This window comes from Rhinolophus sinicus, linkage group LG01 (genome assembly GCF_036562045.2).
Source record: "Rhinolophus sinicus isolate RSC01 linkage group LG01, ASM3656204v1, whole genome shotgun sequence".
NCBI classification, from domain to species: Eukaryota; Metazoa; Chordata; class Mammalia; order Chiroptera; family Rhinolophidae; genus Rhinolophus; species Rhinolophus sinicus.
The window spans coordinates 27,254,988-27,273,798 of record NC_133751.1 but is presented as its reverse complement, the minus strand read 5'-3'; the positions used below and the strand labels follow the sequence as shown (position 1 = coordinate 27,273,798).

Genomic DNA, 18,811 nt, shown 5'->3' with positions numbered 1-18,811 from the left:
TTTGTCTTAAAGTGGATCTTTGGTTCTGCTGAAATTTGTGTAGAGCCCAATGAATGCTGGGTAGAGAGCTTTTCTCCTCCATCTTCCCAGAAGAAGGAGGGAGAGCTTAGCCCCCAAGCAGCCTGCACTTGTCAATGTGACAGTGGTTCTTGTAAGAGGATTACTGTGATATAGACATGCTACTTAGTCTAATCCCTTTCTGTCCACTGCTGTTGGGAATGTCTCACGCCTGCCACAATCTGCCTTCTGGTAACACTTTCCCGTGCCACCACCTTTGCTGCCAGGAGAACCCACTTATGTGCCCAAGTGCTTTTCAGCCAACTTCAGCTGACAGCTGTTTGACTGAATCTGCTGACCCTGCAGATTTTTTAATGCACCAAAAAAATTCAATTCTGATGTGGGAGGCCCTGGAATCTTTAAAAAGCGTACTCTTCTTGTACTTTAATGGTGTTATTTTTGTCACAAATACATTTATGATTCATTACTAGGTAGTAATGCACAGTGGAATTGACTAAACTTCACACATAAAATGTAATCTACTAAAAAAGAAAAAACACTAGCCACATACAATTACATCGCTGTTGGTTTGTCTGAACTAAGGTAAAGCTGAGAAAGAATGGTCTATTAGGTGACATTTGTGTGACTCCAGGTGGTTGCAGGGCAAAGAGATGATCCATGCAGCATGAGGAGTCAATTATCCAGAATATCAAAATATTCTGTCTCTCACTCTCTCTCTCCCTCAATCTCTCATTTTCATGTGCCCATACAGACATCTATGTTTGAGGGGGAGAAAAAAAAAATGTTTCTGGTGGTTTTCATTCAGCTCCCCAGCAGAGAACAATTCTGGATCAAATACTTCTGAACGTATCTGGATATCAAGATTTCATGGGGAGATTTCTTTTTTTCCATAAAATAAGTTCTTGGACCCCACAGAATACCTACTAAGTCAAAATCTCTGGAAAAGGATCCAGGACTCTGGATTTATGGGTCCCTCTGCCAGGGTAATTCTGATGCAGCTGTTTGTGGATCCTTTGACATAAAATATTTAAAGCATTTTCTCTTTTAGACTTAGAATCAGGCCTTGTCTATCACGCATTCTGCCCTCCTCCTTCAAGTCATGCTAATCAATTAAAACTTTTCCCAACTACTGGAAACTATAGCAGTTTAGATTAGGTATGGTGGAGAGTAACACAAAAATTCCAAACAACAGTGGCTTAAACAAAGATACACATCTATTTCTTTTGCAAACAAAGAAGTCTAGAAGGCAATTAATACAGAACTCCATATTACAGAAAACCAGGGTTTTTCTACCTTGTTGCTCTATCATCCCTGAGCACACCAGAAAGCATCTGGCTTTCATCTCTTGGTTCCAGAGAGCTACTCATCTCCACCCATGAAGTCAATATTTCAGCCAGTAGGAAGGGGAAGGGGAGAAAGAGTTTTTCAGACAGTCAGACACAACCTATTGTTCATATACCATTGGCTAAATAGAATAAAGCTGCACTTGACCATACCTAGCTGCAAGGGAGGCTGGAACATGTAGACTGGATTCAGGTGGCCACATGCCCAGCTAATGGAGAGAGAAGGGCAGAAAGACTGATGGAAGACAAAGAATGTCTCTGTTACAGCTCCTTGAGTCATTTCATTTCTCTGGGTCTCTTTCCTCTCCTCAACAAAAATATTTTGCACTGGATTACCTCCCTTCTGGCTCTGATGTTCTTTGATTTCATTATTCCAGTTCATTTAGGATCAGCCTGAAAAAATTACCTATAAATGTCAGTCAGTCTCCTTTACTCAAGAATAATGCCCCCTTATTTGTTTCTAATGCCTAAATATCACCATTAGAAAGTCCTTTTAGCTTTAAAAATGCTAAAGCTCAGATGTCCCAAGAATAAGCATAGTAGTCTAAGCAGTTATTTACTGATTAATTTGAGTGAACCTGTTCAACTTTCTGAAAATCTTGTGGAGCAGTATTCCTAAAGACCAAAACCAATGAGGAAGATATATATGTATGTGTATTTCTACCCAGCCTCTTTCCAAAAGGCAACAGAAAGTTACTGAAATACATTGCCAGGTGGGCATGAGGGTGGAAGTCGAGTATGGGGTTCTGAGCAGTTATGGAGGAGGAAATTGCAATAAAGAGGGAGCAGCAGGAAATTTGCTCTGGAAGGACCGTACCACTTTCTGTGTGGAAAACTTGATCTATGGTGAGATAAAGAGACATGAGAACATATAAGACATGGAAATGTTTAGAATGTTAATGGTAAGACAGCCACAGGACCCTCATAACACCAGACCCTAGGATCCTCTCCCCATCCTATCCTGGTCTCATCTAGACATTGGCTTAATTTAAAATTTTTCTCTTTAACACCAAAGTAACAATTTCATATAGACTTAGGGGTTCCAACTATCACATGATTTAATTGGTAGGATTTAAAAGACTTTGGAAATGGAGAAAAGCTAATCCAACATTGAATATCTTGCTCCCACTTTTGAAATGCACAATCTGTGACTAATTGAAGCCTACTTTTCAATCCCTCCCTTATTGCCTGGCTTCCAGCAAACTGCATTATTTGAGGAAGATGGGGGTACACAGTCCAGGGATAGCCTCGGGGGTAGAATCAGCCTGGAATCAATCACACAACTTATTAATTGGCTTGTGCTTCACCTTCTGTGCTTGCATGAAGTCTGGTGTAAGAACTCCAGGGCTGGCTATGGGGAACAAAATGGGGACACCCATCTGTCTTTCAAATCCCGGCCCATCTGGGTGGGCAAACTGTTTCAACAGCTTGATAACAGCATTACAATATTTTTACCAGCATTATACCAGCAAAGAAGACCTGTTTATATAAAATAAAAAATTAAATCCTACAGATTCTTATTTTCTATGTCTCTCAAATTACCTCAAGGATCTTTTCTTTTCTTTCTTTTTTTTTTTTTTTTTTGGCCCAAATTTACATGAAACCATGCTTAACAGCCATATTGTGCTTGTGTCATGATAGGAGACTATAGAGTGACTCACAGGCCAATTTCAGATATGTGCTAGCATCCAATGCATATCTATCGGATGGAGAGTGAAACTGGAAGGACCCAAGGGCAACTAATGAGCTGTTGCCCCGAAGTGTACCTTCCTTGGCCTATCTAGTAAAGGACACAGCTGTTTCTTCATCATGGCCGGGATTCATTCCACTTCTGTGGTATGCTCAGTTGAAGCAAACGCATAAATAAGAAATACTATTTTATTAGATATGTCCTCAACGTGGCAAAATTACACAGGTCTTTTTGTCTTTCTCAGATGGGAAGATTGCCATGGAGACCTCTCAGCTAATAGCAGGAATGACTTGTTAGCTCCTAGGGGTCCATCCCCAAACATACATCCAGGAAATTCATACAAAGCCCTTAGCTCAGTGCCTGGCTTATAGTGAGTGCGTGATACATTTCTGCTAATAATAGTAACAGCAGCAACAGCCACAGTATAATAAAAACCCGCCTCGCTGGAAAGGCCTAATGAGAGAGGAATGTGTTTCTTCCCATTCTAACGCATCTTTTGTAGAGTTATCAGTTTTCTCCCTAAGAATACAAGCGCGATCCTACTTCCTTGTACGGTCTTCTGTTGGTTCACTCTCTGCCTATAGGATGCTATCTAAACTCTTTGCTTGGCCCAAACTTCCCTCTCTAGCTTTAGCTCTTACCTGTCCAGGCTACTCCATTCCTTTACATTCATTCTGTCTACTAACATTTTTCATCCCTCCTTGAGCACACCTTGCTCTGACACACCTGGTGACCTAAACAGCCCATACTTCCTCCTGGATAGTCCCCACTGCCTTCTCCTACTTATCTTTCTAGACCCAGATCAAATGTCACCTCCTGTGTAAATTCTTCCCAGTTCCTTTAGGCAATTAATCCCCACCCCTCTTCCCACTCCCACCACACTTTGGTTGTACCTCAAATGTCATACAGACTGTGCCATGTTGTAATTTGCCTGTCCGTGTCTATTTCTTCTCCATGAGTCTCTGAGCTCCCAGAGGAAAGGAGTTACACCTTACCTACCTGAATTTACCGGTGGTCAAAAGAATGAATGAGTAATCAAGAATACTGTTAATTAAGAATTTAAAGGTTGGATTTTATTAGCCACGTCATTCAATCAAGTCTCTGATTCTTCTAGGTGACATAATTATAGCTTAAGAGAAAGGAGAAGAAAGTATTAAGCGGGAGAGGACTGTTGATACTTCAGAGCCTACACAATTTATCTCTGATTTCTAACAAGTGAAAGATGAGGATGAGTTTGACAGAGGACATGGGGTCACTAACCAGAAAGCAAGTGATAAAGCATGTCCATCTATGATTCTAAAAGATCTTGGCTCCTTGGTAGGTGACGTAAGAGAAAGATGACATTGAGTGGATCATGAAAGGAGGCTTTCATGTTTGAGACCTCAGCAGGCAGCACACCAGTTGAAGTGCAGCTCCAAGGAAAACATTCACCACTGTAGGCTGTGTAGTGAGCACCATCTAGGATATGGCTGTGTAAGAATCCATCACATGATCTTGCTTACTGGGGACACCCATACAGTAGAACATACAGACCAAGAGACTGGGCTCAAGAGTCAGACTGCCTTGGTTTGAATCTTGACTCAGCCACTGACCAGCTGTGTAGCCTTAGACAAGTTCAATCAGCTCTCTTGACTCAGTTTCCTCATCTGTAAAATGGGAATAGCAATATTAGTCACCTCAGAGGTTTGCTGTGAGAATTTAATGAGTTAGACTGTGTAGAACGGTGTCTGGCAAATAAACATTCAATAAATGTCAGTACTTTAATTTATTGCTTCCTTCCTCAGTGTTGCCCAAGGCTTTCTCACTGTTTATATTTGGATATGGACCTGAAAGTTAAACCTAATAGACAAATTAAGGAAGCTAGCAACCAGGTAAATGGCTTGCCTCTTCCCTGTTTCTCCAAGGAAATAGGCTGAATGGATGGATACGTGATGGACAAATCAAGATAAGGCCAGACAGACAAGGGATGAGGAACTATGGATAACTGCACGTACTGTCTTGTTAAAGGTGTGAAGCAGAACTAGCTATGTACTCTCTTTTTTTAGGAAGTAACTGGTATATGGAGATTCCTCAGAGTGGACTGTGTATTTGCATTATATTTATATTGCAGAGTATTTTTCATGAGGGAAATAAGAGTAACAAAAACAATAAGAAAGCCACATTTCGTAAAAATTTTACAATTTAAGATTGGCCTTGTTTTACTTGGGGGCACTGGAAGTGCATTGTTTTCCATAAAGGGCAGGTGGTCCCCAGTTCCCCACCTATAAAAACAGCTCAAATAAGTTTGTAGCAATTTTTTTTAAAACCCTCATTAACTAAACTGAAGTGGTTTAAATTAAACCCAGGTGAATTGACTTTTCCTGTCCATGGAGAACCGACATAGAATGTTACAATTCTGGATGGTTTATTTTTTTCATTATTTTCTTCACTCATTACACTCTTTCAGCCGTGCAAGTAGTCTCAACGCACTTGTTTGGGTACCGGAGTTATTATAACCCATTTTCCTAACATAGGTCAACATGGCAAAGAGATTCCTTTAGAAATGGCTTTGAATTTTTGATAAGCCGAATTGAGTTCATGCATTCTGTCCGTCTGCTTAAGTCTCAAACAAACTGAAACAATTTGAGTTTAATAGTCAAATCCTCACTAGTACCTAGCCTTATTAGAAGGCACACTGGTTAGTAGCTTGTACTCCGTAGCCATGTTTTCCCACATGCCAGACCTACAAAGCAGCAGACCTGTGTGGCGGAAACAGAAAAGAGGTGCTCTGAGATGCTCTTTACAAATGATCTCATAGTACGAGCTTTGACAATTAAGTTCACGAACCTGTTGCAACGATGTTGCTAACCTTTTTTGATATCAGAGGGATTATTCATTACGAATTTGTACCAACTAGACAAACAATTAACCAAGTTTACTATTTGGAAGTGCTGAAAAGGCGGCGTGAAAAAGTTAGACAACCTGAACTTTCTGCCAAGAATTCATGGCTCTTGCATCATGACAATGCACCAGCTCACATTGCACTGTCTGTGAGGGAGTTTTTAACTGGTAAACAAATAACTGTATCGGAACACCCTCCCTACTCACTTGATCTGGCCCCCAATGACTTCTTTCTTTACCCGAAGATAAAGGAGATATTGAAAAGAAGACATTTTGGTGACATTCAGGACATCAAGGGTAATATGACGACAGGTCTGATGGCCATTCAGAAAAAAGAGTTCCAAAATTGCTTTGAAGGGAGGACTAGGCATTGGAGTCAGTGCATAGCTTCCCAAGGGGTGTATTTTGAAGGTGATATTCAGCAATATTCAGCAATGAGGTATGTAGCACTTTTTCTAGGATGAGTTCGTGAACTTAATTGTCTGACCTTGTATGTGGGAGGATGCTATGGTCAGTTGTTTTCCTTAGCTGGAGACCAGCAGTCTGCACCTGTGAAGAATCAAATGGCATGCCCTCTGAGGTCAGCTGCTGCCAGCGTGGGTGTGAAATCCTGTGCCCTCTGCCTTGTTTGCCTAACTAGCTGGGATATGCTGGCCAAGCACCAGGCCCCGTTCATTACATCCTCTCTGGGCTCAGTGTCATGGACACTCTCCAAGTTAAGAAGTGACACCCATCTTGCCCAGGTCGCGTTTCTGTGACTTCCGGCAGGTCTTCCACAAAAATACTTTCAGGAGGAAAAGGAAAAGAATGACAAAGGCCACTGAGAACCACTTTACTGTCCTCATCCTGACTGTGGAAAAACATCCTGCAAAACAGGAGCTGGATAGATGATTTGTGCATTCAACTTGCAAATCAAGAAGAAAGGATTTGGGGGTCATTACACAGGAGGAAGGACCTATGACTTCAAAAACCACAATTTCAACAAATATGGTGACGTAAGTTAAAACTTGGGTCAGCTCAGTGACTTTGGGGATTTGTTTGCTCAATTCTTTGGTTGGTGCCCGCGGCTACTGTATTGTCAAAAGTTAGGGACGATTTTTTATCCTGAAATGAAAATACGTTTCTTGTTCTTTATATTGTAAGAAGGTTACATGCTAACTGTAAATAATAATAGCAAACCTGTTGCACAGTGTCAAGAAAACAAAAAAACTTTGAATATGTACAAAATACACTTTCAAATAACTGCTGATATTCCAAAACCTTCCTTCTTCAGTGATACAGGGTTGAGCTGCAGGTACTTTCCAGGTGTAAACCCAGTGCTGGTGATAGGGACACAGAGAGGAGAAAGACATGGTCCCTGTCCTAGCGGGACTCACAGTGAATGAAGACAAGGGACAAATGAAACAGCTGATTCATATTTAATATGGTGCCTCTTACTCCTGACTTCTGGACTGGCTCAAGAAGGAAGCAAATAACCCCGCATAGGGGAGTTTGGGAATGTGTTATAAACTGGGCTTGTTGAATGGTGTGATTATGTCAGGGGAAGCAGAGGGTCGTGTCCACAGAAGCACAAGCAAGCAGGTAGAAAAAGGCCCAGAGTCTTTTGGATACCGTGAAGAGTTTCCGGTGCCTGATCATTGAATGACGAGGGAGAGGGATGAGGCTGGATGGTAGACTGGGGCCAAAGTATGAAAATGCCTCATTGATTAGCAGATGCTTCCTGTCTTCTACCGTCTCTCTCTGAATTTATTCATTACCAGTGCCCAGGTGACCTTGGAACAGTATTTTGTTTCCCTTCATGATGCAATCAAGTAAATGGATACTGTGGACCTCAGTTCCCAAGAAACTAAAGAGTCTGGAGAAAGGACAAAATGGTCCCCACAAGTAGTTGCAGACCTAGGATAGTAAATAATGGTTACAAAAGTTACATGTTGCAACAATTTTCAACAATGTCTTGTAATTATGAAGTGTAACTGAGGCCGACTGACCAAATCCAGCAAGTGCTTTCAGGTCCTCTGTGAGCTGGAAGCTTGGCGAGTCCCATGATGATACAGCTGTGCCTAGAAGGGGCCTCTGGCTGGCCAGACTCCCCTCAGGAAGAATGGTCAGCTGGTCCCCACAGATCTAATCTTCCTCTCTTCAAAGGGGCACAGTCTGACTTTCTTGCACCAGGATGTGTGAGGGAAGTAGGTGTGTGCTTGCCCCAAGAAAAGCAGGTTTCCACCTACTGCCCCAAGAAAAGCAGAAAGTTTCCACCTACTGACTGCCCCTTCTACCCTGGAGCTCAAGAAATGAATGAATCCAGGATTCACCAGAAAGGACAACTGGCCATTGGCTGCAGTGGGGTTGAGAGGATTAGCGTAGTTGCTAATTCCAGCTCAAATCCTGATGCTCTTTTAAGATAGCAACAGCATTTATTTGCCTATAGCTTTCCCCAACTTCACAAGGCACTCTGCTAACACTCATAGCAAGACAGATGTGTGAGGAACTAGATAAAGCTCCCCCCCAGCAGCCCTCAACCAATGATGGGGGTATTTGCACCTCAAGCCCCTCCCCCCCCAAATGAGATCATCTTTCCCCAGAATTCCCAGACACCCTTCCTGAGCCACTTTCCTTCTATGCCACTCTACTCCCATACCTGTCTCCAGCAGTTTCCAAACAGATGATTTGCATTTAAATCATCTCAGAGTCTGTCTGTTTCTGGCAATCCTAATCCAAGGGGAGGAATTTCCATACGTCCCCAGGCTGTTGCAATCTCCCCTGCTCTGAACCCTTGAGAGCATATGTCAGTAAGATGGAGTTTAGCACCTGATTTTCTTCTGGTCGCACGTGCTTTCCATTCATTCAGTGTATGAATACACACACTCCCAACCCACTATAAGCACACAGAAAGGAAGAACCAAGCCTTACACTTCCTCATGCCCCTTGTACCACTCATCTCAATAACGTGCTTATACTAGCATGCGGCCCACTGACACTTGCCAGCTAATTGCTCTGTAGAGCCTGGAACGTGATTGAGCATCAGTGTCTTGTACTAGTAAATGGCAGCTGGTAACGTGGCAGGCTGTGTTTGAGGAGGGCCAGGAAAACTATGAGCATTGAGTTCTAGTCATGGGTGGTGGTTAATAGTTTTCAGGATTTGTTGGTCTGCTTCCAGACAAAGACCAGCAGCATTGGGCATCACCCGGAACTTGAATCAGAATCTACAATTTAACAAGATCCCCAGATGATGTGTATGCACATGAAAGTGTAAGAGGAACTGGTCTCGAGGATCCAACTCCTACAGGGTTTATCTGTTATAGAATCCCCCAGGAATTTATCAAAAAAATTTAAACCCAGATTTATTTTGTAGAGAGTAGGAGTTGAGAACTTGATACTGGTTCATATGGACTGAGCTAAAGGCCCTAAGGAAAGATGTATCTGACAGTAAGCTCATCAGCAATGGACTATCACACTGAAATGTTCGTTACAGTTCTTAGCATCAACCACAATGACTCTTGTTATCTAGATGAATACATGTAGATAGCATATTAGAAACTACAATGAGAAGGGTATATTTACATCATCATTTTCTTGTTAAGTAATAAATAAATCCAAAGTTGATAAAGGAATTGTTGTTCCTATTTAAGATTAATATATTTTAGAGGACTGGAAAATGAATGTTCCCAGAACATGAGTAAATGAAAATGATCTAGGTAATGTTTCCTAACTTCAGTGCTATGTAGATCCCATAGAGTTTTAAGTATGTGGCAGTTCACCCAGAGAAGTGGAAAACAAACTTTCCTAACTATTTCACATCATTGAAATGTTTATTTACTAAGTATAGTTGATTTCAGAAATCCCTGGGTCATGCTAAGCTCCTACTGCTCTCTCCATTCTCTCCCGCTCTTCTCTTGGACTGCCTTCCACTATGGAGGGCAAGCTTCCTACAGCTGTAGACAGCATTCTCCCTAACGACGGGTCCTATCTCATTCAAATATCCCTTTCCTCTTTCAAAACACTTGTGAGAGCCCATCTTCTCTATGACAGCTCAACAGTGCTAAAACACTATTTGGTTACCAAATCCTTCTCCTTATGACTTAGGCACACATTAAATTGGCAGGGAAGGGAAAGATGGGAGGAAACAGTAGAAGATACAAAGATTTCCTGAAGGAAACAAGCTACCTTCCTCTATCTTAGCAAGTGAGAATGACCTTAAAGGCAAGATGCATAGATTTTTATTATCTTAGATAGTAGATGCAATGGAAACAGTAGGTAAAATGAGGTGACTCCTCTGTTATTCTGTTGAGAAATGGCAAGATTAAACCATTCTGTGGTCTGAATGTACCCCCCTCCAATTCATTTGTTGAAACCTAACCCCCAAAGTGATGGTATTAGGAAGTGGAGACTTTGAGGGTGATTAGGTCATGAGGGTAGAGACCTCAGCAACGAGATTGTGACCTTATAGAGGAAGCCCAAGAAAACTCCCCTGCCCTCTTCCTCCGTGGAACCAAACACCAAATCTGCCAGCATCACAATCTTGGACTTCCCAGCCTCCAGAACTGTGAGAAATAAATGTTTGTTTTTTATAGGCTACCCAATGTGTGATATTTTGTTATAGCATCCTGAATGGACTAAGACAAACCACGAGCTCATTCAAGATCTCAGTGCAACCCTATCTAAAAATCCTAAGAGACTGTTTTACTTTATGTCCATTGTTTACATAAAGCTAAGCTCACAAATGAGTGGAAAGCAGTTTGGAAAGTAATTGTTCTCTCCAGTCTGGTATATTTCAAACTTTTTCTTTTGAGCTCACCCTGGCCAGACATACCTTCAAAAATTAGCTGCAATTTGTTTGCATATTTTTATTTACTTATTTATTTATGCCCCACTTACTTCCAGCAAGCAGTTAAGGCAGTTCACAATGAAAACAGTTGTTCTAAAACCAAAAATAATTAACCCAAGGCAAAATCCAGGAACTGAAAATAGGAGTATTGGAGGGTGACAAGTTACAAAATAAAAAAGAAACTGTATCAAACTCTCCTAACTAAGGAAATTGCCAATCTCAGACAAGGTTTACACTTTTGCAAACTGCATTTTTCCATTTCATTTTCCCCTATAAGTAATGAAATAATACTCATCAAATATTTCTAACTTGTATTTTGGGAGTTACATCTTGGCTACCATGGAAAAATCTGGCTATTTCTTTTGAACATAAGAAGGCGAAAAGAAAGATAGGCATCATGTATTTAATTACATAATGAGTAAATTATGTAATGCAATGAGTAAATTATAGAAAGTTCAATCATAGCTGATGTATCATTGGACTGAGTTAAATCTTACCATATTGTTAACGAGCACAAAGCACTTTTTTTCTTCCTGGCAAAAGGTTCAAACACAATTTCTTCCTTTCTTTCTTCTTTCTTTATATTTCTTTTCTTTCTTTTTGGACCCATAATAAGCATCTTTCTTCAAAATGGTTTCCATGATTGGGCCAGAAGCTCTGTGGTTACTTTTTTCTATCATTCTGTGATTACACCACATTTGCTAAACAGATATTGTGTAATTAAAGATGGGCTGCTTCTTTGAGTTCTCTAGAAATGTTTCAATGCTGAAGTCCCCAATGGTCTTTCAAAAGTTTGCTTAATTGAAGCAAAAGAAATAGTGGAACCATTGTTCAGGATAATCAATGAGAGGTCATTTACATGAGGGGACCATGGTGTGGTGGGAGAAGAAATTCTGGCTCAGTATTATTCACTCTGGGTCCCTTGAGCCCACACAAAAGATTTACCTTTAAGAGGCTAAGTTCCCAAGCCCCCAGTTTTCAGAGAGGAAATTTGAACTAAGGAAACTCTAAATCTTTTATCAACCCACAAAATAACACTATATTCAAAGTTCAAATTAGATGGGCTTCTATAAGTTTTAAGGTCTGTAAGTAGTTGGGGGTCAATGCAAAGAAAAGATGCTGAGAAATAAGCTCTCAGCACAAATGGAGATATTTGGGTTTTCAAACATAAATGTGGCCACATTAAATGCTATTTTGGGGGAAATAATCTTAAATTGGAAAATTTTATTTGACAGCAGACCATGTCCAGTTTTCTGACTTTTTAAAAAATAAATCATACTAAAAACATAATTGTCTCAAATAACAAGGTATAAAGGTAAGCTATCTTTCACATTCTCTGATTTCTATTTTGAATTCAAAGTTGATTTCATTCAAACATTTCTTTTAGGAAGACATAGTAAGTTCCATATTTAAATAAAAGCCATTATTATTTTATAAATACAAAAATTGTACCTGGGTTTTTGTTTTTTTACTTACAAGCGTGGTGTTTATTTTAGCAATCTGTGCCAAATATATAGAGTTGAAGTGAGGTCCAGTTGGTACTTAGTTTTTGCCATGTTACAAAATTTGAGTTTCATTCAAAACAAAGGATACATGTGTTTTCATCAGCTGTTTTTTGACTTTTATTATGGGACTTATTTTTTTTTTTAATTCTTTTGCCCTGACAATATTGTTTTACTAGGCATGATTTATTGCTCTCTCATGTGCCCACAGAAACTATGAGCTCCTGAAATCATGCAAACTGAATAAAAAATAATAAGGAAAGAATGGGAACTTATTCCATTTACATTGGATTAAATAGTCATTTAGAATATGTGTATATGTTTAAATCCTAATGGAGTTTTTGTTTATCAGTGGGAAGAAAAGTATGGTCAATTATTCCAAAGTGATATACAAAAAAAATTGAGACATGATCAGAGGATAAATGAAAAAATTGAGGAATGTGACATTTTGGAATGCTGTCTTTAAAATCAGTGCAAAATTGGAGGTTTATCTGCCTAAGAGAAACATTAGCAATGTTTTTGTTTTTTCAATCTCTACTTTGTTCCAGAAAAGAAGGATTTCAAGGAGTTCTCCCTCTCAATGTTCTTTTTTAAAAATCACTGAGTCTTAACTTTAGAATATGGTAAACTAACAATATTTGATGCCTACTTACTGTGCAAGCATTTTGTATATATTTTATAGTGATATTTAAAGGCTAGAAGTGCATATCCTTGTCCTTTTTAAAGAAGAGTATTTATTAATTATACAATTATCTTGGAATATATAAATTACTGGATACCTTGACTATTAACTGCCTTTCCTACTCCAATAACAGCAACTTTTTGTGGGATTGAAAATGTTATAACAGTAGACTATTTTTACTCCAAGAAAAAATTGCAAAAGATTGGGAAACGACTGGAAAAATCTAGCTAGCTCTAGATAATAAGCTAAAATTGGGTGCAGGTCATTAAGAAAAGTTGTATAGTGTTTTGACTTAATCATGTAACATTTTTTTATAAAGGAAATAGGCTTTCTCAGTAAAATGAGCATATTTCACTTCAGGGTAAACTTTTTGGCAGGTTACCGAAGCACTGGCTCATATTTGTTGGTTTGGGTATTTTGGACATTTCTAGAACATCCAAACCTTTCCCAATTTACAAAATAAGTTAACCAAAAAAAATTAAGGGGATTTATTGCTTCTGAGACAGCCTGTTTTAGTTTTTGTAATAATTCAAATATGTCTGCATTTGCATTTAAGATTTTTGACACTCAAGCAATAATAGCTAACATTTATTTAGTATTTCTATGTGCCAGCCATTATTCTGAACGCTTTGCTTTTAACTTACTGCATCCTCACAGCCACCCTACAAGGCAGGCACTGTTATTAACCCATTTTATAAATGGAGCCATGGAGATAAGTAACTTGCCCAAGGTCCACAACTGGCCAGCTGGAGTGCCAGGGTTCTGTAACTACCACATTACCGCCCATGCCAGCTCAGACAAGAGGATCGGCTGTGAGGGTTTCCACGGTACAGCCACCTTTCTGTTCTCTGAAGGTGGGATTTTTTGTGTGAATATGTATCCAAATAAATTCTTTCCCATTTCCTGACCGTTTGAATGGCCAATACTCTTATGTGCCTTGCCAGTTTCTTACTTGCCAATTCTGCATTACCCACAGTAAAGAAAGGCTCTGGAAAATCAAACACTTAACAACTGTATTTTCAAGGGGAGATTTTAGGCTATGGAACAATTTAGGGTTTTGCTAGAAGGTGTCTCAGGAAGAGCTATAAATTGCTAGGATGGGTGCAGTTCAGGGAGGCCTGAGAAGTGGCTTGGATGGAAAAATGTAACACGTTGTTCAGACAGACCTGCTGAACCCAACAGGAAAGGAGTCCTAGTAGGTCTCGCCTCACTCTGACTCAGTCATTGTTTTGAATTTTCTAAAAAGAGTGACTATAAATTCATCAGTCAAGAGAACATTTGAAATTTTATTTGAAAAGCTAATACCTCAAACTCGGAACAGACAGCAGAAGACAGGGTACCAAAAGTCTTCCCATATGTTAGGACAAAGAACCAAGAAAATGTATAAGGAAGGTACTCAGGGCGAGGAAGGGAGAAGCACAGGGGGATGGGCCTCCAGTGGTGTTGCTAAAGCTCCATTTCATTACTTAAATATATGAGTATTTATATATATTCTTTCATATGTGGCGTATATTACATAATGTCCAAAAAAAAAAAAAAAAAAACCATTAAACATTTACTATGTGCCAAATAGTATGCCTGGTATTGAAAACAATAATATTAATGGTAAAACACTAGAACTCTACCAAGTGGTTTATTTTTTTAATTCATTGATATGTCTGGTATCATCAAATCTCATTAAAAATAATATAATAACGATTGCTACCATTTTTTATAAATGATTTGTTCCATGCTAGGCCCTTTACAGGTATGATTTCATTATTCCTCACAATGTCATGAAGTATTTGTGTCAGCTGAGTTTGGTAATAACATACCCAACTAAAATTGGCTTCAATAATAAGAATATGTGTCTTATATAACAAGAAGTCTGGAAGACATGGTGGGTCTAAGGTTCATTCAAAAGTTCCACAATGTCATCATGGACCCTTGATGACAAGGCTCTTTCCATCCTCTCCCCACCATCCTCATTTTATTGATTTGGTCCCATAAATATGTCCCCTCATACCTGACACAGATCCAGGCAGTACATGATGTAGATACAGCCATGTCTGGTTAAAGGAAAGGCATATGTCTATTTTTCAGTTAGGAAGAAAACCTTTTCCATCAGTTTCTCACCCCAGAGAACTTCACCTCAGGTCCAAATGCCCAGCATACAATAGGAACACTGGTTCATAAATGTCTTACCAAAAATATCAGGATGTATTATAAAAGGATTTTCAGATACGTTTCTTCTCTGGCTTTCTCATAATTACAGTTCCCATGCAGGAAGGCCTCCCTAACTCAGGGTCCCAAACCAAAAATGGATCATTTTTTTTAAAAAAAAATGTCAGAGTATGTCACGTTACCTATATTTTTCATATTTTGTTGTAGACAATTGAGTTGCAAAAAGCAAATGGCTGTTGGCAGTCTTCAATCTGCACACCCGAGTTGGGTTATATATACAAAACAATCTAGAATGGGGAGAAGAATTAACATGTGGGTAAAAAACCGTTAGTGCTCCCATGAATCTGGATATAGTCAGCCCTCTGTATCTGCAGGTCACCATCTGGGGCTTCAACCAACCCCGGATCAAAAATACTTTTTATAAATGTTAAGTTGTTGCTCCCATGTACTGTAGAGTTAGGCCTATGATGGCTGTGTCTGTATGGAACATGTGCCGACTCTTTTTCTTATCATTGTTCCCTAAGCAATACACTATAACAACTTTTTGCATATCGTTTACATTGTCTTAAATATATATTGGACTTGAGTATCTGCAGATTTTGGTATCCACCAGGGTTCCTGGAACCAATCCCCCACAGATATGAAGAGAACACTGTATAGTAACTTGCTGAGGAAAGAAAATTCAATTAGTTTAAAGGCAATAAGAAAATATGCTCATGGTGGGAAGTAGAGGGAAAGACAAACTGGAAGATGTGCTGGAAACTTGAACTTAAACCAAGCTCCATCTGACCTCAGAAAAGCTGAACTTGCATTTCTCTGGGCATGATTGTAATAGCTTAGTGGAAAGTTATGTCTTAACAGTTTAGAATATCTTTTGACTCTGACCAGCCAAGGTGAAAACAGATACTTTCCTTTTATAGGAGACCCATAAAGATCTGAGATCAATTGATCGATCGATCTATCTATCTATCTATCTATCTATCTATCTATCTACCTATCTATCTATCTGCATATATCTTTTCTGTCTACCTCACTGGTTTCATAGCTGCAAATTCACCTACTCACTGAAATGTGTTTATCTGCATCTATCTATCTATATATATCTTTTCTGTCTACCTCACTGGTTTCATAGTTGCAAATTCACCTACTCATTGAAATGTGTTTGTAGCCCCAAACCACTACTTGAGGCCCTGCTAAAGTCACTCACAGACATGCACATAACAGAGGAAAATTTGAGTCGCCCAACACAGGTTCCCAGCTGAGGTTGACCAAGTCAATGCTCTGCCTCCTTGTTTCAGCTCTTACTGTAAACAAGTGGTGTATTTAATGCCACATTTTTCTCATCTTTGTGCTTTATTATTGGTGATTTCAGTGTTTAAAATGTCCCACAAGTATAGTGTTAAAATGCTGTCTAGTGTTCCTAAGTGTGAGAAGGCTGTGAGGTATCTTACAGAGAAAATTCATGTGTTACTTAGACTCTGTTCAGGCATAAGTTACAGTGCCATTGGCTCTGAGTTCAATTTTAATGCATTAACAATATGTATTCATTAAGATGTCTTTAAATAGAAACATACATAAAACAAGGTTCTGTGTTGATGAGTTGACATGGGACCAGAATTGGTTCCATGAAAATGTGTGATCAGAGGCTTTCGGCAACATAATCCTGTATTTTTCCTAGAAGCAATGCTTCAATATTTACCACTTCAGTGTTCAAAGTGTCTTTATAGAACATAGCTACCGTGGAGAGTGATAATCTATATGTATGCACACACACACACACACACACACACACACGCATGCACGCACACATAGAGAGACAGGTATATATAATGATATATCATCATATTCACCAGCAATGTGAGTCTACTGAGCAGAGTCCTCTGAGGTGAAATAACTTCCCACCTACTCACAGACTCGAGAGTAGGGTGATAAACTGTCTCAATTTGCCCTTGATTGAGGGTTTTCCCAGGATGTTGGACTTCCAGTGCTAAAACTGGAGCAATCCCAAGACAAATCAGAAAGAATTGGTTCCCCTACTCTAGAGTTCCTTGAAGCCAAAGGATTGGTGTTGGGGAAGAGACCCAAACAAACTCTTTGACTCTTGCTCTGGAGCTAGTAACCATACCCTCATTAAGAAAGAGACTTATGGAATAAATACACCTCCAAGCAGTTAAGCACCATTGGCCCACTCAGACTTCTGAGATCTCCTAAGAAAACCTGGGGTCTCCCTGGCAAAGCCTCACTGAGAAAGCAGTAACAAGCTCAGTTGATTTATATTTCTAATGGCCCTCACAAGTGTCTCTTTGGTGTATGGAGACTTCAAAGAGTTGAGCTGTGAAGAAATATGAGTTCTTCATTATAAAGTTAAAAAAAAAAAAGCAATAAATAATAAAAAAGCAAGAACAGATGCGCAATAATAAAATATTTTCATGCAGACAGCCGAATATATTATTTTCTATTACTCTTTTGTAATTGATAAAGCATAGAGGAGAGAAAACTGTGGGTTTTAGGACCAAATTCACATTTCCTAAATCAGCTACTTCTCAAATTTTCAGGGATTTGGGGATCTATATAGACTAGTGACTCTCAACGTGGGCTGCACATTAGAATTATCTGGAAAGTTTTAAAAAATGTCTATGCCTGGACCCCACCCACTACAAAGAAATTAAATAGGAATGGGGAGTGGAGGGATACTTGGCATTAGAATTGTTTTAAGCGCTTCCCAGATGCTTCTAACATGCAGCCAGGGATGAAGACCACTCACTAGAAGGGCAGTGTTGAGAAAGGGCCTCGGGAAGCTTCTGCAGAGAGGAGCACTGCAATCAATTTTTGATAGAAGAGAGAGGAAGGTTGCCACAGGCAGGGCCACACTAAAAGTCTTTTTCCAGCCCAGGCAAAGCGGAAACGTTCAAACTCTGGAGTCAGGCAGGTCGTGATTCCGTCCTGCTCTGTCACGATGACTCTCTCATTTGTGTAACCTTGGTCAAGCAATTGACCTTCTTCACCTCAGTACCCTCATCCTCATACCCATTTTGCAAGGTTGTGGTGAGGATTAAGTGAGGAAGCATATGCCAAGTACCTGACCCACAGTGGATGTGTAATAAAGGGAAACTATTGTCACCATAACCAGGTACGCACATTTTCATTTTGGGCTACTTTCTGAGTTACATTCTATTATCCTGACAGAGAATAACAGAGGAGCTTAATGCGATAGGAGTAGCAGTATTTGAACAACTAAATAACACTGATGAAAATGAATGGAATGGCCAAGGCAATGTTGCTTGCACATAATCTAGTTCAGGGGTCAGCAAATGACTGCCTGTGCGCCAAATCCAGCCACACCCATCCATTTACTCATTGTCTGTAGCTGTATTCCCACAGCGAAGACCAGATGGCCCCATAAAGCCAAAAACATTTACTGTCTGGTCCTTTATAGAAAAAGTTTGCTGACCCTGGATTTTAGTTCATCAATTCTCAGTGTGGTCCATGGACCCTGAGGCCCCTTCGGGGGATTTGTGAGGTCAAAGCTATTTTCACAATAATACTCATACATTATTGACCTTTTTCTTACTGTGTTAACACTGGCACTGAAAGGACAAAAGCAGTGATGGGTAAGACTGCTAGTGCCTTAGCACAAATCGAGACAGTGGTGTTAAAATGTATTCATAGTGAGATATAGATACATAGTGAGATACAGAATTGTACACC

At 39.7% G+C, this 18,811-nt stretch overlaps 1 protein-coding gene across 2 annotated transcripts in view; it reads left to right on the top strand.

Annotated features, from left to right (window-relative positions):
* The window catches only part of VEPH1 (ventricular zone expressed PH domain containing 1), a 206,871-nt gene that overhangs the window by 77,655 nt on the left and 110,405 nt on the right, over positions 1-18,811 (top strand). The window lies entirely within an intron of this gene.